At 44.2% G+C, this 22,056-nt stretch overlaps 1 protein-coding gene and 1 pseudogene across 1 annotated transcript in view; one reads left to right on the top strand and one right to left on the bottom strand.

Annotated features, from left to right (window-relative positions):
• The window catches only part of ACTN2 (actinin alpha 2), a 193,913-nt gene that overhangs the window by 4,971 nt on the left and 166,886 nt on the right, over window positions 1-22,056 (top strand). The window lies entirely within an intron of this gene.
• LOC115465789 lies at window positions 19,404-20,871 on the bottom strand (annotated as a pseudogene).

The raw sequence follows: 22,056 nt of genomic DNA, 5'->3' as shown, positions 1-22,056 counted from the left end.
ACCCAATTAGTAGCATCATTCCATGCTACTAATCCCAGGGCAAGCAGTGGTTTCCCCCATGTACACCTCAGTAACAGAGTATGGACTTTTCCTCCAGGGACTTGTCCAAACCTTTTTTAAACCCAGATTTGCTAACCACAGTTACCACATCCGGCAACAAATTCCAGAGCTTAAATATTCTTTGAGTGAAAAAATATTTCCTCCTATTTGTTTTAAAAGGGGAAAGGACTTGATATACTGCCTTTTTGTATGTGGGTTTTTTTTTTTTGCAACTACATTCAAAGTGGTTTACTTAGTATATATAGGTGCTTATTTGTACTTGGGGCAATGGAGGGTTAAGTGACTTGCCCAGAGTCACAAGGAGCTGCAGTGGGAATTGAACCCAGTTCCCCAGGATCAAAGTCCGCTGCACTAACCACTAGGAAAAGTATTTCCATGCAATTTCATTGAGTGTCCCTCGGTCTTTGTACTTTTTGAATGAATGAAAGATCGATTCACCTACCCCTTCCACACCACTCAGGATTTTGTAGACCTCAATCATATCCCTCCTCAGCTGTCTGCTTTCCAAGATGAGGCACCCTAATCTCTTTAGCCTTTCTCATTTGGGAGCAGTTCCATCCCCTCTCTTTGAACCTTTTCTAATTTCTCTATATCTTTTTTGAGATACGGCGACCAGAATTGAACACAATACTCAAGGTGAGGTTGCACCAAGGATCAATATAGAGGCATTATAATATTTTTGGTCTTATTTTGTATCCCTCTCCTAATTGTTTCTAGCATCCTGTTAGCTTTTTTGGCCACCGCCGCACACTGGGCAGAAGATTTCAACATATTGTCTTGACACCTAGTTCTTCTTCTTGAGAGCTGACTCCTAAAGTGGACCCTAGCATCAGATAACTATGATTTGGAGTTTTGTTCCCAATGTGCATCACTTTGCATTTGTCCACATTACATTTTTTCTGCCATTTGGATTCCCAGTTCCAATTTCCTAAGGTCTTCCTTCAATTTTTCACAATCCACATGCGTTTTGACATCCTTGAATAGTTTCATGTCATCTACAAATTTAATCACCTTATTCGTTGTTGCAATTTCCAGATCATTTATAAATATGTTAAATAGCACAGGTCCCAGTACAGATCTCTGCAGCACTCCACTATTCACCCACCTCTATTGAAAAAAAAAATGGCCATTTAACCCTACCCCCTGTTTTGTGTCCAATAACCAATTTTGAATCCACCGAAAGACATTGCCTCCTATCCCATGACTCCTTAATTTTCTCAGGAGTCTCTCTAGTTAGAGATATTGGACAGTAGCCAGGAGACCTGAAAGGGACAATATCACACAGATCATACAAGCAGCAAAAGCATCAGATAGCAGTGAAAGTATGATGGATTGGATGGCAGTAGAGGTTAAACTGGGTGCTATGGGAGCAGAGTTCTTCAAGCCTCCCCCCCTTTGCAGTACCTTCTTTGGTTTAGTAAGTTCAAATACATTATTTATAACTCCTTTTTTTTGAAGTTCATAGTAACATAGTAAATTAAGGCCAACGAAGACTTGTATGGTCCATTCTGTCTGCCTAACATTTGGCTGTGACATAGCTTATTATGTTGGCTTCACATAACCTGCGCTGTTATGTGGATCCCTATACTATGCGCAGTTACAGGTAGGTTGGCCTCAAGAGTCACACAGTTACAATACATGAAAGCTGTTAACTTAATTCTAGAAAATAATCCAAATGTTACAACACCATCTTTTTCTTAACTGAGATGACTATTAAACACTCCTACAGTTGACAACCACTTATCCATACCAATGTCCTGCCCAAATTTAGGTATTATCAAATGCTTTTTTTTTTCCTCCACTCTCCACCCTCGGTTCACATCCGTATAAGATGTGGATCAGTGATTCCACCTGTAAATATGTACAAGTTTGAGTGTAGATTAGCCTCTAGATAAATGACAATATGCACTAATTATGGCCAGACTTGTACCTGCTGCTCTGTGCAGCTTAAATCCCTCTATGCCCTGTTTAAAATATGAAGGTCATTTAAATATATATATATTTTTTAATTCCATGCCCTTCCTATGTAGGGAGCTGAAGAAGGAATATACGTTGGCAGGGGAGAGTAGATCCAGTTATTTCCAACTCAAATTCTGTATTAGCAATAGAAAAGTTAAAGCAGATTTAAGTAGGGTTATATCTGAATTTGAAACTCCAGTGTATGAAAATTATGCTAAGGAATTAGTTTCAAAGCTATATTGCTTATTCCCCACTTTAGCAGAGAAAACCAGGCATGTTGTAAAATGGGAATAAGACCAGGGAATTTTTAGATCAAAGCCAAAAGTAGGCATTATGAGGGGGCAACCAGGGGACTGATGTCTGCTAATGTGTAGAATAGTTACAAAATTTTGCATCAGTGGTATCGGATGCACTCTAGTTTGGGTGAGATGTAACCCACTGTCGGTGAGTGCTGTTGGTGGGACTGAAAGGAAGTAGGGTCCTATTGTAATGCCTCAAATTGGTCTCATACTTGATCCAGGAGATTATGGGGGTGGCTCTGGGGTAGGACTCCAAGATATTTTATTGCTGGGGCTACCAGACATACAGAACTCCATATACGAACAATTCTAGTTAAGGTATTGATAGCAGCCTGAATGGAAGTGGTGTCCTGTTGGTGGGAGACAGAACCTTCATCAATAAAACCTGTTTGTAGAGAATTGGTATGGTCTGTAACTTTAGCCAGATTTAACTGCAATCTGGCATGATAGACTATTTGAGAGGGTATGGGAACATTATAGGAGATGGTGAAGGGGTAACCATAGAATACACAGGGATTTTGATAGGGGAGGATTTTTATTTAAAGTAAAATGGAGGGATACAGTAAGGAGATGTTGAGTATAACTGAGAAGGTTCCTTTTTTCAATAAGACTGGATGAAATATTGCAGTGGTGGTACACTCTTGAGTGTTTATATGGAGAGGGTAGGTAGGGGACAAGAATTAGGGGGGATGGGAGAGAAGCTTGTTCAGAGATGTTTGGTGTTGTCTTACTGGTGTGCAGAATGGAAAACTATACATTGGTATGCCAATCTTTATTTATGATTTGAACCTAAATTAAAGAGTTTAAAAAAAAGTAGAATTATGAAATATTTAATCTCTATGGCTAACAGTCTAATTCTGGCCCAGGTTGGTAGTGAATGGGAGCTAAACCACTGAACATCTTTCAGAAAGTAATATGTGAAATAAATTTGTGGACTGTGGAGAAAAGTGCTTACATCAGCGTTTCATTTGAGATTTGATGTTTGGCTGTGTTCTTCAGTAATGACCATCTCAGTTGTGCTGGTTAACTGTATTTCTGAAAGGACTGGTGCTGATCAGTGATCGATGTTGATAAAGGTAGCCTTTTGTCTACAGAGACCTTCATAGCAATGGGTATCCACATTCTGCTCACATAATTACATAAAGTTGTGGGTTTGTGGACTAGATTGATGCTTTGCAGCAGCATGGATCAATGGGAGCAGGAGCTAGTAGCAAGAGAGGTATCACAGCAAGTACCTGTCTTGTCTGTGCCAGGGCCGCCAAGAGACTGGGCCAGGCCCGGGGCAAGGCCCCGGCACCGCCCCCCGAGGTTCCTGCTGCCAACGACCCCCCCCCCCCAAGGCCGCTGCGCCGCAGTCCCCAGTCTTGGGCAGTCAGCTGAAAGTGCAGATTCTGTGCAGAAATATTGAATTCTGTACGACTGGGAAATTCTGTGCAAATTCTGTGTTCTACAGTTGCGCAGAATTCTGGCAGGAGTAGCATTTGCAGTATTATGACATTTTTCTGAGACAGGTTAGCTAACAGGCTTATTTTCGAAAGAGAAGGGCGCCCATCTTTCGACACAAGTCAGGAGATGGGCGTCCTTCTCCCAAGGTCGCCCAAATCGGCATAATCGAAAGCCGATTTTGGGCGTCCTCAACTGCTTTCCATCGTGGGGATGACCAAAGTTCACGGGGGCGTGTCAGAAGCATAGCGAAGGCGGGACTGGGGCATGCTTAACACATGGGCGTCCTTGGCCGATAATGGAAAAAAGAAGGGCGTCCCTGATGAGCACTTGGGCAACTTTGCTTGGTCCATTTTTTCTTACGACCAAGCTTCAAAAAGGTGCCCAAACTGACCAGATGACCACTGGAGGGAATCGGGGTGACCTCCGCTTACTCCCCCAGTGATCACCAACCCCCTCCCACCCTAAAATAAAACTTTAAAAATATTTTTTGCCAGCCTCTATGCCAGCCTCAAATGTCATACTCGGGTCCTCGCAGCAGTATGCAGGTCTGTGGAGCAGTTTTAGTGGGTACTGCAGTGCACTTCAGGCAGGCGGACCCAGGCCCATCCCCCCCCCCCACCTGTTACCGCTTCACCCCTAAGGGCTATGGTACTGGTGTACAGTTGTGGGTAGTGGGTTTTGGGGGCTCAGCAAACAAGGTAAGGGAGCTATGCACTTGGGAGCAATTTGTGAAGTCCACTGCAGTGCGCCCTAGGGTGTCCGGTTGATGTCCTGGCACTACGAATGCTGGCTCCTCCCAAGACCAAATGGCTTGGATTTGGTCATTTCTGAGATGGGTGTCCTCGGTTTCCATTATCGCCAAAAATCAGAAACGACCAAGTCTAAGGACGACCATCTCTAACGTCGACCTAAATATCAGGATTTGGGCGTCCCCGACCGTATTATCAAAACGAAAGATGGATGCTCATCTTGTTTCGATAATACGGGTTTCCCCGCCCCATCATGGGGCCGTCCTGCGAGGATGTCCCCAGGAAAACTTGGGCGTCCCTTTTGATTATGCCCCTCCATGTGTGTCCCAGTTCTGAATATTGTCTGCACCTTCATAACCGCTGGCTCCTCCCTAGTACTGTGCTTTGCACTGTTACTGACCTACCCATTATTTTTTGTGGCCAGTCAGAGCTGAAATTCAGCGGTACTTCCCGGTTAAGTGCCATGGAATATCAGCGGCCCTAGGCAATTTAAATGGGCTGGAGCCCCTCTTGCCCTCTTAAATAGCTTTGAAAATCAGTTGGGAATTTTCCAGTGCATTTCAACCCTGAGAAAATAAAGATGAGATCATTTTCCAGGTATGTACCAGGCCCACTACTCCTCCTTCCTAACAACTTTGTACAATCCATTGTATTCCAGACATTATTGTGCTCCCAGACAGATGGGTAGATTGAATCGTTCTATAGCGCTTTGCATTCTAGTTAAAAAAAATAACAACCTTTTAAATCTCAACAGTTAAAAGATTTAAATCGGAAAGTTTTATTGGATTTTAAACATCACACTGCACCAGTATAATATGCTTTTCAAGTTAAAGTCCCCTGAAAAGGACATTTTCTGCAGTGTAAAATTTTACATTTTGTGAAAAGCTAAGACTAGTGTCTCCAGAGCATTCAAATTGTCTCTCCCCCAGATCAGGCAGAATATAGTGAGCTAATATACAAAGTTATTTTTAAGCCCGACATTAATTCTGACAATTTGTTAAATTATTAAAACACTAGAACAACATAGACTACCTGTTGATCACACAGCATCTGTTCCTCCATATTTACTAACCAGGAAAAAAATTAACTTAAATACACTGTAGGCCATAATGCCAAATGGTAAAGTCATCATCCATCCATCATCCCAGCTTCTTTTATTCCCAGTTAAAAATGTGCTGTTTAGGTCAGCTGCTGTGTGTTTGGACCTATTGAATTGCCAGCTGCTGCTCAATAAGTTCAGCTTGTACTAGGCTTTCTGAGCTAGAGTTACCAGCTGGCTTGTATTTTTTTTTAAAGGATAAATTGATCCAGTCCTGGTTTTCTCCCATTGCATGTAGCAGAGATTCCCAAGTCTCCGCAGCTGACCCTGTGGCCAGTTGGGCTCATTAGCTATCCATAATGAATGTGCTTCAGAAATATGAATATACTGGTCTTGCCTATTTATTATAGATATCCTGAAAACTTGCTAGTTGTGTTGTCCCCAGGAAAGGTTTACCCCATAATCCTCAAACTATGCCCCCCAGGTTACAAAATCACTCACTGGACCAGATCGGATAAGAGAGGTGGAGGCATCGCGTTAATTTACCGAGCACAATTCACTATCGAAACAATCGCTGAGTCCATAACACCCCAACTAGAAATTGCTTCACTCAGAATCCAAAACAAATCCCTAATTGATCAACTGACCTGCGTCCTGTTTTACAGACCGCCCGGTAACTGGAACGAAAACCAGCCTATCTTCACGGATTTTATCTCAAGCACTTGTGTAAACAACTCCAATACACTAATACCAGGCAACATAAACCTTCACTTAGAAGACCCCAACTCAGCCAATGCGCGCGAATGCAAAGACTTCCTACAGTCTTGGGATCTCACATGGCCTCACATGCAAGGGACACACGGTAGACCTCTTATCAATCAAACTGTCCACAGATCATAACCTATCAATAACAGATATCAAATGGTCAGAAGCACCTTGGACCAACCACCACAAACTGAACCTATCCCTAAATTGGCGAAAGAAGGGCTCAAATCGTACACCAGAACAAACAACTTACACTACAAGAGGGCAAATAGATCCACAAATATTCTGGCAACAGATATATGACAACGAATGGACAACACGAACTGACTCCATACACTATCTCAACCACTGGGAGGCTAGATGCAGAAGCGTACTAAACGAAATAGCACCGTTAAAGACAAGAATATAAAAAAGACAAAATTCAATACCATGGTTCAATGATGAATTTAAAAAACTCAAAACACAATCCAGAAAACTTGAACGAGCATGGAAAAAAAAACCGAACATACACTCAATGCATGGAAACAAATACACAGAAAATACAAAAACGCAATTAGACAAACCAAAAGGTCCTACTACAAGACTAAACCAGGACCGGATAACAAAGATCTTAAGAAACTATTTCAACTCGTAAATAAGTTACTAGACACCACCCCTGTCACTACATCCAATACAGACATTTCATCCACAGACAAACTGGCTCCCTACTTCAAGGACAAAATAACAAAACTACGCAGTACTCTTCTTCATCACAATACCAACATTGAAAACTTCTTCGATGACCTAGACCTATTCCTGGCCGAATTCCCAGCTGACTGTATCTGGCCTACATTCAATCTACTCACCGCAGAATCAGTTATTTTTATTTATTTATTTTTGTTACATTTGTACCCCGCGCTTTCCCACTCATGGCAGGCTCAATGCGGCTTACATATTGTATACAGGTACTTATTTGTACCTGGGGCAATGGAAGGTTAAGTGACTTGCCCAGAGACACAAGGAGCTGCCTGTGCCTGAAGTGGGAATCAAACTCAGTTCCTCAGTTCCCCAGGAACAAAGTCCACCACCCTAACCACTAGGCCACTCCTCCACACAAGCGACTCATAGATTCGCCAACATCCTCTGCAAACTGGACATATGTCCAAGTCATCTACTTATATCTGCTCCCAGCCGATTCATAGAAGACCTTACATCCCACCTAAACATCACGTTACAAAAAGGTGTTTTCCCTGAAGAATATGGTAACATCCTACTTACCCCAATACCAAAAGACACTAAGAAAAAAAACAAACGACCTCACCAACTACCGCCCAGTTGCGTCCATCCCTCTAGTAGTAAAATTGATGGAGAGCTTGGTGACCATACAGCTTACAGGATACCTGGACAAGCACTCAATACTACACGACTCACAATCAGGATTCCGCTCCCACCATAGTACCGAAACTGTCCTAGTCACTCTCCTGGCCAAATTCAAACAGGAAATAGCCATAGGTAAAAGCATACTTCTCCTTCAATTTGACATGTCGAACGCATTTGACATAGTAAACCATAATATACTACTAAGACTCCTTGGCCACTTCGGGATTGTTGGTAACATACTCAACTGGATCAAGGGCTTTCTCACCACCAGAACATATCAAGTAAAATCAAATTCAAACATATCACCACCGTGGAAAGCAGCCTGTGGAGTACCTCAAGGATCACCATTATTACCAATACTCTTCAACATGATGATGATCCCACTGGCAAAATCCTTATCCAATCGAGGCCTTAACCCATTCATCTATGCAGATGATGTTACAATCTACATTCCCTTCACACATGCCTTGACTGAAATAACCAGCGAAATCAATGATGGCCTGAACATCATGGACTCTTGGGCAAACTCATTCCAATTGAAACTGAACACTGAAAAAACTCACTGCCTTATCCTCTCATCTCAACATAACAACTACAAACCCTCAACCATAAACACTCCAGGACACACACTCCCTATTTCAGACAGCAACCTCACTCACAATCGACCGCAACCTCACTCTCAAGAACCAAGTAAAAACCGTAATAAAGAAAATGTTCCACTCAATGTGGAAACTCAAACGAATAAAACCTTTCTTCCCGAGGGATACCTTTCTTAAACTAACACAATCAATGGTCCTAAGCCATGCAGATTATTGCAACGGAATCTATGCGGGATGCAAAAAACAACTCACAAAAAAACTCCAGACCACCCACAGCAGCCAGACTGATATATGGTAAAACACGATTTGAAAGCGCTAAACTCCTTCCAGAAAAGCTGCACTGGCTCCCAGTCAAAGAACGGATCATCTTCAAAATCTGCACTTTGGTCCAAAAAATCATCTACGGCGTAGTCCCAGGATACATGACAGACCTTATAGATCTACCAAAAAGAAACAGACTTGGATCAACACGATCATACCTAAACCTACATTACCCAAACTGTAAAGGGCTAAAATGCAAAACAACTTATGCATCTAGCTTCTCCTACATAAGCGCACAACTGTGGAATGGACTCCCATATGCAGTGAAAACAATACATGACCACCTAAACTTCAGGAAATCATTAAAAACCCACCTCTTCAAAAAAGCTTATCCCACCGATCCAGCATAAATCCTCACACCCAGCAACACAACATAATCAATGTTCATACTGGTCAATTTACTTTCCTCTTTCCCCTCCACCCCATGACGCCTGATTCACTTCTACCTCATCTGACCTCAACACAATCTTGTATTTGTTATCAACCGAAATGGCAAACACCTTTACGGTACTTTTGTAATCCACATTGAGCCTGCAAATAGGTGGGAAAATGTGGGATATAAATGTAACAAATAAATAAAAATAAATAAGTTCTTCCGTTCTTCTCCAGACCATTCTCCTACCAGCAGATGGGAGACTGAGAACTATTGAGTGATGTGATAGCAGAAAGCAGCTGTCCTGTCTGCGCTCCTGTGTGCAGGCTGCAGCAACATGAGCAGAGCATTGATGGAGGCAGGGGGATGAGGAAAGAAGCAAGGACGGATTAGGAAGAGCGGCTGTATGAATCATGGGTTTCTGCCATGGAGAAAGACACAAACTGAAAGGCAACAGATGCAAGTTGGATGTGATACTTATTAAAGAATTAAAGTACTTAACTAGCCTGTGGATTCATAAAGTATATTTCACAAGGCTCTAAGGGGGTCTTTTACTAAGTCATGGTAGTGTTTTAACTCGCAGTAGAAATCAGCTGGTGGTAAACACCGAGACACCCATTATATTCCTATGGGCATCTCAGCGTTTACCACCAGCTGATTTCTACTGCGAGCTAAAAACACTACCACAGCTTAGTAAAAGACCCAAGAGTTTAATTGATTCCAAATTAAAGTTAAAGCATACTAAAAATCAGCATAATGACTGAAGGTGTCGTCGTTGATGATACATTGAAACCTTCTGCTCAGTGTGCTGCTGCTGCTAAGAAAGCAAACAGAATGTTAGGTATTATTAGGAATGGAAAACAAAAATGAGGACGTTATAATGCCTTTGTATCGCTCCATGGTGCGACCGCACTTTGAATACTGTGTTCAATTCTGGTCACCGCATCTCAAAAAAATATAGTGGAATTAGAAAAGGTGCAGAGAACGGCGATAAAAATGACAAAAGGGGATGGGACGACTTCCCTATGAGGAAAGGCTAAAGCGGCTAGGGCTCTTCAGCTTGGAAAAAAAGGCAGCTGAGGGGAGATATGATAGAGGTCTATAAAATAAGTGGGAGTTGAACAGGTAGATGTGAAGCGCCTGTTACGCTTTCAAATACTAGGACTAGGAGGCATGCGATTAAGCTACAAAGTAGTAAATTTAAAACGAATCGGAGAAAATTTTTTTCACTCAATATGTAGTTAAACTCTAGAATTTGTTGCCAGAGAATGTGGTAAAGGTGGTTAGCTTAGCAGAGTTTTTAAATGGTTTGTACGGCTTCATATAGGAAAAGTCCATAGACCATTATTAAATTGGACTTGGGGAAAATCCATTGTTTCTGGGATAAGCACTATAAAATGTTTTGTACTTTTTTGGGGATCTTGCCAGATATTTGTGACCTGGATTGGCCACTATTGGAAATGGGATGCTGGGCTTGATGGACCTTTGGTCTGTCCCATTATGGCAATATTTATGTACTTATGAAGATGCATCCACTCTTTGGATGGTAAAGTGATTTGATTTATTTATTGTGATTTATTAACCGCCTTTATGAAGAGATTCACTCAAGGTGGTGTACATAAAACTTACAATTTTGTTAACATCATAACAATAGTAAAATTACCAAGTATATATAAACGCACTTAACTATTATTAAGGTTCAGTTTGCTGTTTTCAAGTTTACTTAATCTATTGTGTTTATGTATACTTGATCCTGATCCCTTTTTTAATCTATTGTGTTTATGTATACTTGATCCTGATCCCTTTTAAGGGGACCTATTTCACCACCACAGGGGACCTATTTCACCACCACAGGCTTCTTCAGGTGAAACTGTATATCTTATAAGCATGCTGCTGAGACCTCACGTTTACCGGCAATTACAAAGAATGTACATCGTTCTGGAACCCAGTGGATGACAAGGTTTATGTTTTGAAAAATTACACAAACTGTAAGTCGCAAGAAGTTATTTATTTGTTTCGATGCCCTTGTAATAAACTCTACATCGGAAAGACTAAGCATAGTTTAAATGTCCACATGAATGAGCACCGTAACAGTTTATTACAAAACAGTAAAGGAGCCCCTCTGGTGGCACATATTGTTGTGTGTCAATATCAGTTTAAGGATTTTGAATGTCATCAGATTTTTCCAAATGTCAGAGGTGGTAAGTTGTGAACAAAGCTGGATTTACTGCTTCGATCCATGGAACCAGGGGGTTTGATTGACAATATTCAGTGGTCGGTGTTTTTGTGATTGTGTCAATAAAGTGAAGTAATTTTGATTCAACGTTATTTGTTGACGTCAGTGCCTGAGTCTTTTTGACTACTGGTGGCATTTTGTATGGAATGATCTTTGCCGGTAAACGTGAGGTCTCAGCAGCATGGTGAGAAGTATGTGCCTCGAGGGAGTTGGTGTGTATAACCTATTCTACCACTGACGCTTTCTTTTTCACGCAGCTTATAAGATAGACAGTTTCCCCTGAAGAAGCCTGTGGCAGTAAAACGGGTCCCCATTAAAAGGGATCAGGATCAAGTATACATAAACACAATAGATGAAGTAAACTTGAAAATAGCAAATTGAAACCTGATAATAGTACTAACGTGAAATAGTATCAAAAATATATACTTTTAACAGCACTGCATTTAAATAATATATTTATTTATTTAGATTTTGCTCACACCTTTTTCAGTAGTAGCTCAAGGTGAGTTACATTCAGGTATACTGGATATTTCTCTGTCCCAGGAGGGCTCACAATCTAAGTTTGTACCTGAGGCAATGGAGGGTTTAAGTGACTTGCCCAAGATCACAAGGAGCAGCAACAGGATTTGAACCTGCCACCTCTGGATTGCAAGACTGGTACTCTAACCACTAGGTTATATATATATATATATATATATATATATATATATATATAGCGCAGCGCCTCGTGTCTGCTCTGCATGTAAAAGAAGCAAAAATCGCCTCGTCGCGTCGGCCCTTCCCTCACTGTGTCCCGCCCTGTGAGGGAAGGGCCGACACGATGAGGTGATTTGCTTCTCTTACACAGAGCAGACGCGAGGCGCTGCGCCGCCACTTCATCGATTTTATTTTAAAGGCTGGGTGCCGGGTGGCAGGAGAAGAGGGTTATATGTCAATGGCGCTGGTAGGCAGGTGGAGACTGGGTCGGGGGGGGCTCAGATGGGAGAAGGGGCCTGGAGCTGGAACTGGGGTCTGAGAAGGGGGCAGGTGGGAGAATGGGTCTGGGGCTGAAAAGGGGGGGCCCTAATGCAAGGCATGTGGATGAAGGGGACTGGGACTGGAACTGGGGGCTGAAGGAGGGTAGGTGGGATAAGGGGGCTAGTACTGGAACTGGGGGCTGAAAAGGGGCAAGGGCAGGGGCTGAAACTGTGGGGACTGGGGTCTGAAAAGGGGACAGGGAGAAGTGGCTGGGGCTGAAGCTCGGGACTGGTGGTAAAAAAGGGCTGGGGTTGAAACTGGGGACTGGTGGAATAGTGGGGCTGAAACTGGGGGCTGAAAAGGGGGGGCAGGTGGGAGATGTGGGCTGGGGCTGGAACTAGGGGCAGGTGGGATAATGGCGATGGACCTGGGGGCCAAAAAGAGGGGGCAGAGAGAGAGGGGACAGATCCTGGATGCATAGGTGGTCGGTGGCCCAACTGTTTGGGGAGGCTAAAAGGGTGATTTCTTATTCTATAGTGGATTAGGGTGTGTGTTTGTGAAAAATACATGGCTTTCAGTTGGCATTGACTGTGCATTGACTGTGCAGGATCGACGATCTGTACTATTCTGTCTGGTTTAGTTTTACAATAGGTGAATTGATGTTCTAGTGCTCACTGTAGTATTTAAGATGCTTTCCTTTTCCTTCTGTGACTCGTAGAAATGACTGCTTATGGTATGGTAGAATTGCTTTATAGGTCCTGAGTGTTTTGTATTCTCGATATGCCTAGTACTGGATTTTGGAAGAGGGTGTTAAAAAATGACCAGCCCTGAGTGTCAACTACCCTAAGTATGCCACTGGTCTCTTTGTTTTGACCAGTGTAAAGGACATTGCAATAGTCTGGTCCAGGGGCGTATCTGCGTGGGGCCTCAGGGGCCTGGGCCCCCGCAGATTTCGCCCTGGACCCCCCTACCGCTGCCAACCCTCCCCCTCCGTTGCTCGCCTACCTTCGCTGGCGGGGGACCCCAACCCCCGCCAGCCGAGGTCCGCGTCCTCCTGCCGCTGCCGGCTGCCTTTGGTCCTTTAATTCTTCCATTGAAGCTGGCGCCGACGAAAGTTTCTTTTGAGTCTGACGTCCTGCACGTACAACGTGCAACGTGCAGCGACGTCAGATTCAAAAGAAACTTTTTCGTCGGCGCCAGCTTCAATGGAAGAATGAAAGGACCAAAGGCAGCCGGCAGCGGCAGGAGGACGCGGACCTCGGCTGGCGGGGGTTGGGGTCCCCCGCCAGCGAAGGTAGGCGAGCAACGGAGGGGGAGGGTTAGCAATGGCAGCGGCTGGGGGGAGGGGGATCGGCAATGGCGGCGGCGGCGGCGGCGGGGGGGGGGGGGCTATAATGTGCCCCCCCTCTCTGGCCCTGGCCCCCCCTACCGCCGCAGTTCAGATACGCCCCTGGTCTGGTCAAGATGTTAACATGGCATGGACTACTGTGGTCAGAATCATTTCAATATACAAGGTCCAAAAATCTGGACTGCTCAGGGATTGGGTCAGTCCAGATTTTTGGATTTTCTGGATTCTCAGGCAGTACTTTTAAAATTCAGATTTAAGGAAGAATAAAGAGATGAACAGTCAAATGTTATCCTGCACTTTTCCAGCGTCTCTCTTCCCCATCCACTGTCTGTCTGTCTCTTCCCCATTAGCATCTCTCTTCACCATAGGAGGGGGCTCAGGCCCCCCCAAGGCCCTCCCCTGGCTAAGCCTCCTCCCTCCAGCTCTGTCCGCTTGATCTCACTGTCACTTGTTCAGAAGTCTTGCGTGCTGCAGCGTCAGCATTAGCCTTACTTATAGGCTGCCTCTGGCATGCACTTGGCCTTTCCCCTCTGACCTGTCTCACCCCTTCTGATGCAACTTGCTGTTTTCAGGAGAGCAGGATGGGTCAGAGGAGAAAGGCCCAGTGCATGCCGGAAGCAGCTTGTGAGTAAGGCTGCCACTGCAGCACAGAAGACTTCTTAACAGGTATGAGTGACAGTAAGAGCAAGCGGGCAGGGCTGCGAACGGAGAGAGAGACGCAGGACCATTTGTGTTTGGGGGGGGAGGGGGGAGGGAGAATGTATAGTTCAGATTCTCAGGCAGTCCGGAATCTCAGGTGGTTTGGATGTCTGGCATCCAGAGTTTTGGACTTCTACTGTATGGAGAGAGATTTTGTAACTGCCGTAAGTGATTGAATTTACAGGATCAGAATGAGAGATGAGTCCAACAGTATCCCAAGATTCCTGACCTGTGATTTTAGGGGGAGTTCATACTTCCCAAAAGGTATTTTGAAGCCAGGTATTTGTCCACCGCAGTGGCGTAGCCAGAAGGCAATTTTTGGGTGGGCCAACAGGTTGGATGGGTGGGCACCAGCCAGTGGTGTGCTGGTAAAAATGTTTAACAACAGGCTCTCTCCCCGGTCCGCCTCTGCACCTCCCCTCAAAATTGCAGAGCTGGCTATAGCCATGGAGAGAGCCAGGAAAAAAAAATTAAATGATCCCAGGTTCCAATCTAATTCATGTTTAATGTGGGATAAAATGCCATAAATAAGTAAATAAATATAAACAAATATAAACTTTTAACGTTGAGCACCAGATTCTCAAAGAGGACATATTCCAAACACTATAATGAAAATAAAATGATTTTTTTCTACCTTTGTTGTCTGGTGACTTTGTTTTTCTGATCATGCTGGCCCAGTATCCGATTCTGCTGTTATCTGTCCTCTTAACTCTATTTTTAGGGCTTCCTTTCCATTTATTTCTTTACTTTCCTCCTTTCTTCTTCATTTCTTGCCCTACATCCGTAAGTAAAAGCTGGGTCCTCCGCAGACTTGACTGTCCAGTGGATTCAGCTTCTGCCTATTTTCTACATCCATGTGTAGTTTTTCTCCTCTCTTCCTTTTCCCTCATCTCATCTCCTTCCTCTCTCTTCCCTCCCCTCCATCCATGTCCAGCATGTCTTCTCTCCGTTCCCTCTTCTCCATCCATGTCCAGCATTTTTCCTCTCCCTCCTCCATCCATGTCAAGCATTTCTCCTCTCTCCCCTCCATTCATGTTCATCTCACTTCCTCTCTCTTCCCTCCCCTTCATCCATGTGCATCTCCTTCCTGTCATACCCTCCATCCACCCATGTCCAGCAACTCTCCTCTCCCGTGCCCTCCAACCACCCATGTCCAGCAACTCTCCTTCTGACACACCTCAAGGGCTTTATGTGCCTGGAAGAGCGACTCATCTGCTACCTGCACTCGGGCCTCCAGCTCCCCTGTAAGCTGCTGCTGCTGCTGCTTTAAGAATTCACAAATCATGTCCTCTAACGGTCCCTGGACTTTTCTAAGTTGGTCTTCAAGAGGCTGCAAATGCTTGTCCAGCAATGCCTCTGGACTTTTCTAAGTTGGTCTTCAAGAGGCTGCAAATGCTTGTCCAGCAATGCCTCCATCAGCGCCACTGCTTCCGCAGCTACCTTAAAGAGACCCATGCGGAGCTGGGAGAAGGACCTGTCGAATTCGCAGGGCCGCCATCTTGTCACTGGGCGGTCGATTCCACTGCTAGTCTTACCAGCGTGTCTAGCTGCCATCCGCCCACCCACCCAACATCCCCTCGCCCGAGGTTTAAATCTCTTTTTTTACCTCCGTCGGAAGCGGCCGCATCACTGAAAGGCAAGCCCTGCCCATCAAGCCTTCTCTTCGTGAGTGAGTTCCCTCCGACTCCCGCCCTCGCGGAAAGAGGAAATTACGTCTGAATGCAGGACTCGGAGGGAACTCACTCACGAAGAGAAGGCTTGATGGGCAGGGCTTGCCTTTCAGTGATGCGGCCGCTTCCGACGGAGGTAAAAAAAAAGATTTAAAACCTGGGCGAGGGGATGTTGCGTGGGTGGGAGGGCCAGCAAGGTAAGCAAGGGGGAGGGGCACTGCAGGGCCTGCTTCTAAAGAAAGGAGAAAAAAAGAGGCGCGTGAAATTGAGGAAGATTCCTTGTGCCGTCTCTGGCCTCAGGTAACCTCCGCGAGACTGTGTTTAGCGCGAGATTACATGAGGCCCAGCGTCGCGCTGACTGAGGAGGAGCTGCCAGTGAGTGCTGACTGATGGGAAAAGGATGTGGGAGGTGGCTGAGTGAGCCGCAATTCAGCCGCCGCCGTCAGGGAAGAAATTAAGGCTGTGGCAACAGTATGGCTGCTCAGCTGCTGGGTGGGCCTGAGCTGTGATTGGGTGGGCCTGGGCCCACCCAGGCCCACCCGTAGCTATGCCCCTGGTCCACCGGTATTTGTCAACTTGTGTTAGGTACCCAAGGAATCTCTGTTATGCTTGGGTTCAGGCACAGTTTTTTTTTTTTGCCCATTCCTGATTTGCAGTTAGATGTGTAATTAGTTTGCTCAAAGCTGTGGGTAGTTCTGGTTCAGTGGGTATGAGTAGTTGCACCTTATCAGCCTAGATATAGAATTTTGTGTCCATCGACTGAAGCAGCTCAGCCAGGTAGATATTAAATAAGATGGGAGACAGTATGGATCCCTGTGCACCCCACAGTTCAGTGCCCACGGTAATGATGTGCTGTTGCTAAACAGAACTGATTGTTGTCTGTCTGTCTGACAAATAGGATTTGAACCATGTAAATACTGTGCTACATACCTGTTTCTCCCAGCCTTGTAAGCATGATATTATTGGAGTGGAGGAGTAGCCTATTGGTTAACGCAATGGGCTGAAAACCTGTAGAAACTGAGTTCAATTCCCACTGTAGCTCCTTGTGACCTTGGGCAAGTCACCTAACTCTCCATTGCTCCATGAAGTGACAAATGAGGAAAGATCATATCTGTGATCCTGTTTGTAGTAGAGTATTTCCTATTCTCCGTCTGTCCCTCCCCATCGTAGAAAAATAAACGTATAGGATGGCATCTGGCCTGATCTCTTATGACTCCAGGCCATCCTCGGTAACTAGTACCAACCATAACACCCTCCCCCTTTAAATCCCGTTAACCCTTTCACCTATCTAGGCAGAGGATCACCTCACATTATACCCTAGTTATAAATGAGGGGGTTAGGTCCTGGAACCTTTTTTTAAAATTGGTGCCACATTGGCCATCCCTCCAGTCCTTGGGTATCATGGCTGTTTTGGATGATAGGTTACAGAGTATTAGTAACAGGTTAGCAATTTCATGTGTGAGCTCTTTTTCAGCATGCTGGGGTAAATAACAATCTGGTCTTTATCTGTTTTTAGTTCCCGAAAGACTAACCAGAATTTAGACTTGATTAGATGACCATGTCACATGCTGTCCAATTGTCGTGTGGAATGCAGTAAGGATTTTGAAGAGCTACCAGGCAGCTGTGATTAAATATAACTAGAAGCTTTCCTTGCATAGCAGTTAAGAATGCAGACAGGCACAATATATTATCCTGAAACTAGATGCTGTACATTTCTTTAGGGCTCTTTTAGTAAAGTGCAGTAAATGCAGGGGGCATGCCAAGCATCTGTCCTGCATTTACCACACAAGGTAACACTTACCACATGGGTACTATGTTACATGCGTTGGCAGATAGCATAGGCGCGCCTGTGCTGTCTGCCAAAACATGTAACATGGTGTGGGCCAAAGTGAAAAAAAAAATTAAAATTAAAAACCCACCATGGCGGCACAAGCCCCTTGATCCCCTCCCCAAAGAGCTTACCCCCCCCCCCCCAACAATCATACCTGGGGGTTTCCCTGCTAGTCTAGTGTTCTGAGACAGGAGTAAATCCCTTCTGCTCCTGTCTCGGCACTGCACTAGGTTCAGATTGGCATTGATGACACCTGGCTGTAGTGTCGTGGTATTATTTCTATATAACAGATGGTGGGAAGGGTTAAATTGGGGAGGGGGGGGTTCTGCTTTGGAGGGGGTAAACTCTTTGGGGAGGGATTGGGGGAAAAGGTTAGGGAGGGGATGTACCACTGTGGCTTACTCTGGGTAGCAGTGTACTGGTGTCACGGCTGTACTTAAGGCTAGATTCAGTAAATGGTACTCAAAGCTAGGTGTCATTAAGATCTGCGCTAAGCACCAAGTCTATAAAGGTCACTTAGCGCTAAGCAATCTTAGTGTGGATTCCCCTGCCCAACTTTGGGAGTGAGGACTTATACCTGCTGAAACCTGGTGTAAATCCTCACGTCCAACTGATGGCAGTTGAGCACATAAATCTATGTATTCCATAACCTTGCACCTAATTTCTGGGAATACCCCTGACTCTCCTATGCTCCTCCCATGGCCACACCTCCTTTTGAGTTGCTTGTTATGAAATTTAGGCATGCTTATTATAGGATAGGGCAGACATGCATGTAACTCCTAATTACTGCCAGTTAAGTGCCAATTAACTGCAATAATTGGTAGCTTGTAATTGACTAATTTATTCACACATCCGGGATCCATGCCCAAATTTGGGTGCTCAATTTTGGGCAACCTGTATAGAATCCAGATGTTAATGTCTCCTCTTGAGGCTGACTAACACATAAACTCCATCCATCACATTCTCTGACCTTCCTCTTCCTGTGTTAAGCAGCCGGTCATTTTTTACTGACCTGGCTGGGTTTAATACACACTCCTACCAGCAGATGGAGACTGAGAACTAACTTCTGAGTGAACCTGTAACAGTGCTGTGTAGTTACTAGAGAGTTAGTCTTCGCTGGTCTCTCTGCAGGAGATTTATAAGGCAGCCAGCTGGTTGTCTTTGCATTCCTTTGTGAAAAACTACTGGGTGGATGTTCAGGCTAGGCAGGATGCAAATTTTGGAGCAAGAGTGCTATCTGTGTTTCTTGTTTGAAGGTTCTATCATGGAAGGTTACTGCTTTGGTATTTCCCAGCAGTCTGGACTGGTCTCAAGGGATGCTATGTAAAGATAAATTGGACCTTACCTGCCAATTCACATTCCTTTAGACCCTCCAGACTAGTCCAGAGCCCACCCTGATCTGCTGTTGCCCTTGTGGTTTGTTGTGCTGCATTTTAAGCGTGTGGCATGGACAGCATTGTGAGTTGGTTTGTTGGTTTGGTTTTTTTTTTTGCTAGTCACAAATGTATTAAGTCTGACCAATAATAAAACACCACTTCCACTTGGTTTCTTGACACTTTTTTGTGTGATGTGAAATGTTATTTTGTCCCCTTCCTCCCCCCCCCCCTCCCCAACATATACACAAATGAGTAGATAGGATGAAGAACAGATGACCGTTTATATTGGATTGAATTCTTCCAATCACTGTCTCTGGCTACATGTTAGGGACTTTAATCATATCTTTTCTGATGCTTTTGCCTTGTTTTTTTCTGCAATAACTCTCAAACATTTGAAAGCAGGTGGGAGGGTCTGGCCCAGGAATGGTGGTGTGGTGACATCACAAACCATAATTATGTGTTCACCTGGTTTCACTGCATTGTTGTTCACAGGAGAGTGTGCTTTCCTTGACTTGCCCAGTTTGACTCCTGATTCACACCTGCTGTCTCAAATCTTCTCTTGTTAGACTGTCATTTTCTCAGCTCTTTCAGTACATATCCTGCCATTTGGCTTTTTGCCTCCTTTTGGTTCATCCATGGCCATGAAGTGACGATACCTAGCAGGAAGAGGTGCGAGCATTATGTCTGGAAACACAGCATGGCCCTTCTCCACTCACTGATTGGCTGGCCAAGAGGGACTGGTATCTTCCATTATTAAGAACTGGGGGTATTCGCCCAGGTTGCTAGGAGCATCTCCTGATTCCTGGAGGCCATCTAATCCACATTCTGACTCTTGGTCTCCTTTAGCAACAGAAGAGGGACTTTGATGTTCTGATTTTCATTTGTAGATGCAGTGTCTACCAAAGGATAGCTAATACATTCAAAGCCAAAAGGGGGTTTGACTGTTTTCTCATCAAGGTTTTCTATTAATTCCAAAACAATTGGACTGGAAATAGTTGGAAGTTGCACATTTTTGATTCTTGCCCAAATCTTCAAGACTCGGCCATTCTCACATTCAGAAATAAATACATCCTCATTCTGGAGAGCAACATGAATAGTGAAGGACGACCCTTGTACTACATCAATCACTTCGTCACCAGATATCACTATCTTCTTGGCTTGAGCAGCAGGATAGCCATTGATCCACAAACCATCATAGACAACACTGGAGCAGTGAATTATAGTACCCCATTCCTCTGAACACATCACCACTCCACTGTCCCTCATAAACAGATCCATTCGAGCAAAGTAACACACACCCCTGTCTCTGGTCCATAACCCAGTGTCCTTCATATTGATCTCCAGTCTTAAAATTCATTTTCCCTTCTCCATGTTTCCTATTTTTGTAAAATAGGATAGAGTTGTTCTTCCTTGTCCACCAGTAACCCGTGACCTTCTCTCAAACCGTAGGAGAACTCACCTTCATATATCCTCCCATCTTTGTACTGCATCACTCCAGAACCATGGAGCTCCACAGTAGAACTGTCCAGAATATATATTACCTGAGGCAGCCCAGTATTGAACACCATTCCCCAAGATTTCACCATCTGTAAACTCTCCTTCATAGTAACTCTCATCTTTAAACAGAAGCTTCCCATTACCATGTTTTTTCCCATGCTTCCATTCACCTTCATACCAAAAGAAAGAGTTAGGATAAACGTACAGTCCATACGTGTCCAGCAGCTGCTTCTTCACTTCACCCACATAGAAGCTGGACCTACGTGGTCCTTTTCTTGAGGTAGCCATCATTCAGGTTTGTTGGTTCTTGTAGTAAAAAACCCCAGAAAGGAAAATGGCAACATTAATACATATAGGTTTGCTCTCAGTTGACTGAGACATAGAGAGAATGCAAGAGAGAAAGAAACAGGGGAAAGTTCTAGAATACACATTCACTGCTTTTTTAGGGAGATTATTGACTTTGGGTATTACACACTACTGTTATAGGTTCACTCAGTCTCCATCTGCTGGTGGGACTGCATAACAGGAAACAGGAAGTTGTATCAGAGGAGGCGGGACACCACGGAACAGAAATATTGAAAAAAATATATTTCTGCTTGCGGATACTCGTCGGCGGTAATCAGGTACATCGTGAGCCCATACTGCCACTTCAGTGGGTGGCAGTAAGTGGTCCCCTCCTCCCCAAAATGGCCATGCAGCAAGTGCGAACTTACCGCACGACCATTTCATTTTTGGCTATTTTCACCCGCTGCAGTGTAAGGTGGCCTGGCAAAAACAGCTGCCGCCACTAGCACAGCGCCTCTTTTACCGCAGCTTAGTAAAAGGGCCCCTAAGAAGATGGGTGCAGAACACATGGAAAGGATGATAACAAGGACACAGAAGAGAGATGCTGGACAGGACAGATAGGGATGGACAGAGAAAAAATGTCAAATGGAGAGGAGACTCTGGAAAGACAAGAAAAACAGAGAAGCAGAAGAGACACTTTGGAAAATTAAAATTATATTGAGTAGAAAATTAAGACACAAAGGTAGAAAAAATGTTTATTTTGAAAATGTAACAAAAAAAAGTTTATTCACTGGAATATGTCATCTTTGAGAAATTGTTTGTACTTACTGGATAATTGGGTACATAAGCATTCCTTGAAACTGAATGAAGATAAAACCCAATTCTTGTTACAGGGTACTCAAGATATTTGAAATAATCAAATGCTGGGAGTATTAGATGTTAATTATATATTCAGTCTTTTGTCCCACCTTAAAATTTTGGGGAGTTTATATAGACAGTGACCTCTCTATGGAAACACAGGCAAATAGTGTGGTTATAAAATCCATATTAAAGAAGTTACGACAGATTAGGAAGTTCCTGGATCAGTACCAGTTTTTAAGTTGGTGGTACAGGCTTTGATTCTATCTCAGATTACTGCAATGTTGTCTATTCAGGCTGCTATAAATATCTATTCAAAAAAGCTATGAA

The sequence above is a fragment of the Microcaecilia unicolor genome, chromosome 3 (assembly GCF_901765095.1).
Source record: "Microcaecilia unicolor chromosome 3, aMicUni1.1, whole genome shotgun sequence".
NCBI lineage: Eukaryota > Metazoa > Chordata > Amphibia > Gymnophiona > Siphonopidae > Microcaecilia > Microcaecilia unicolor.
Note: the sequence above shows the minus strand (reverse complement) of the source record. Positions and strands in the feature narration are given on the sequence as shown.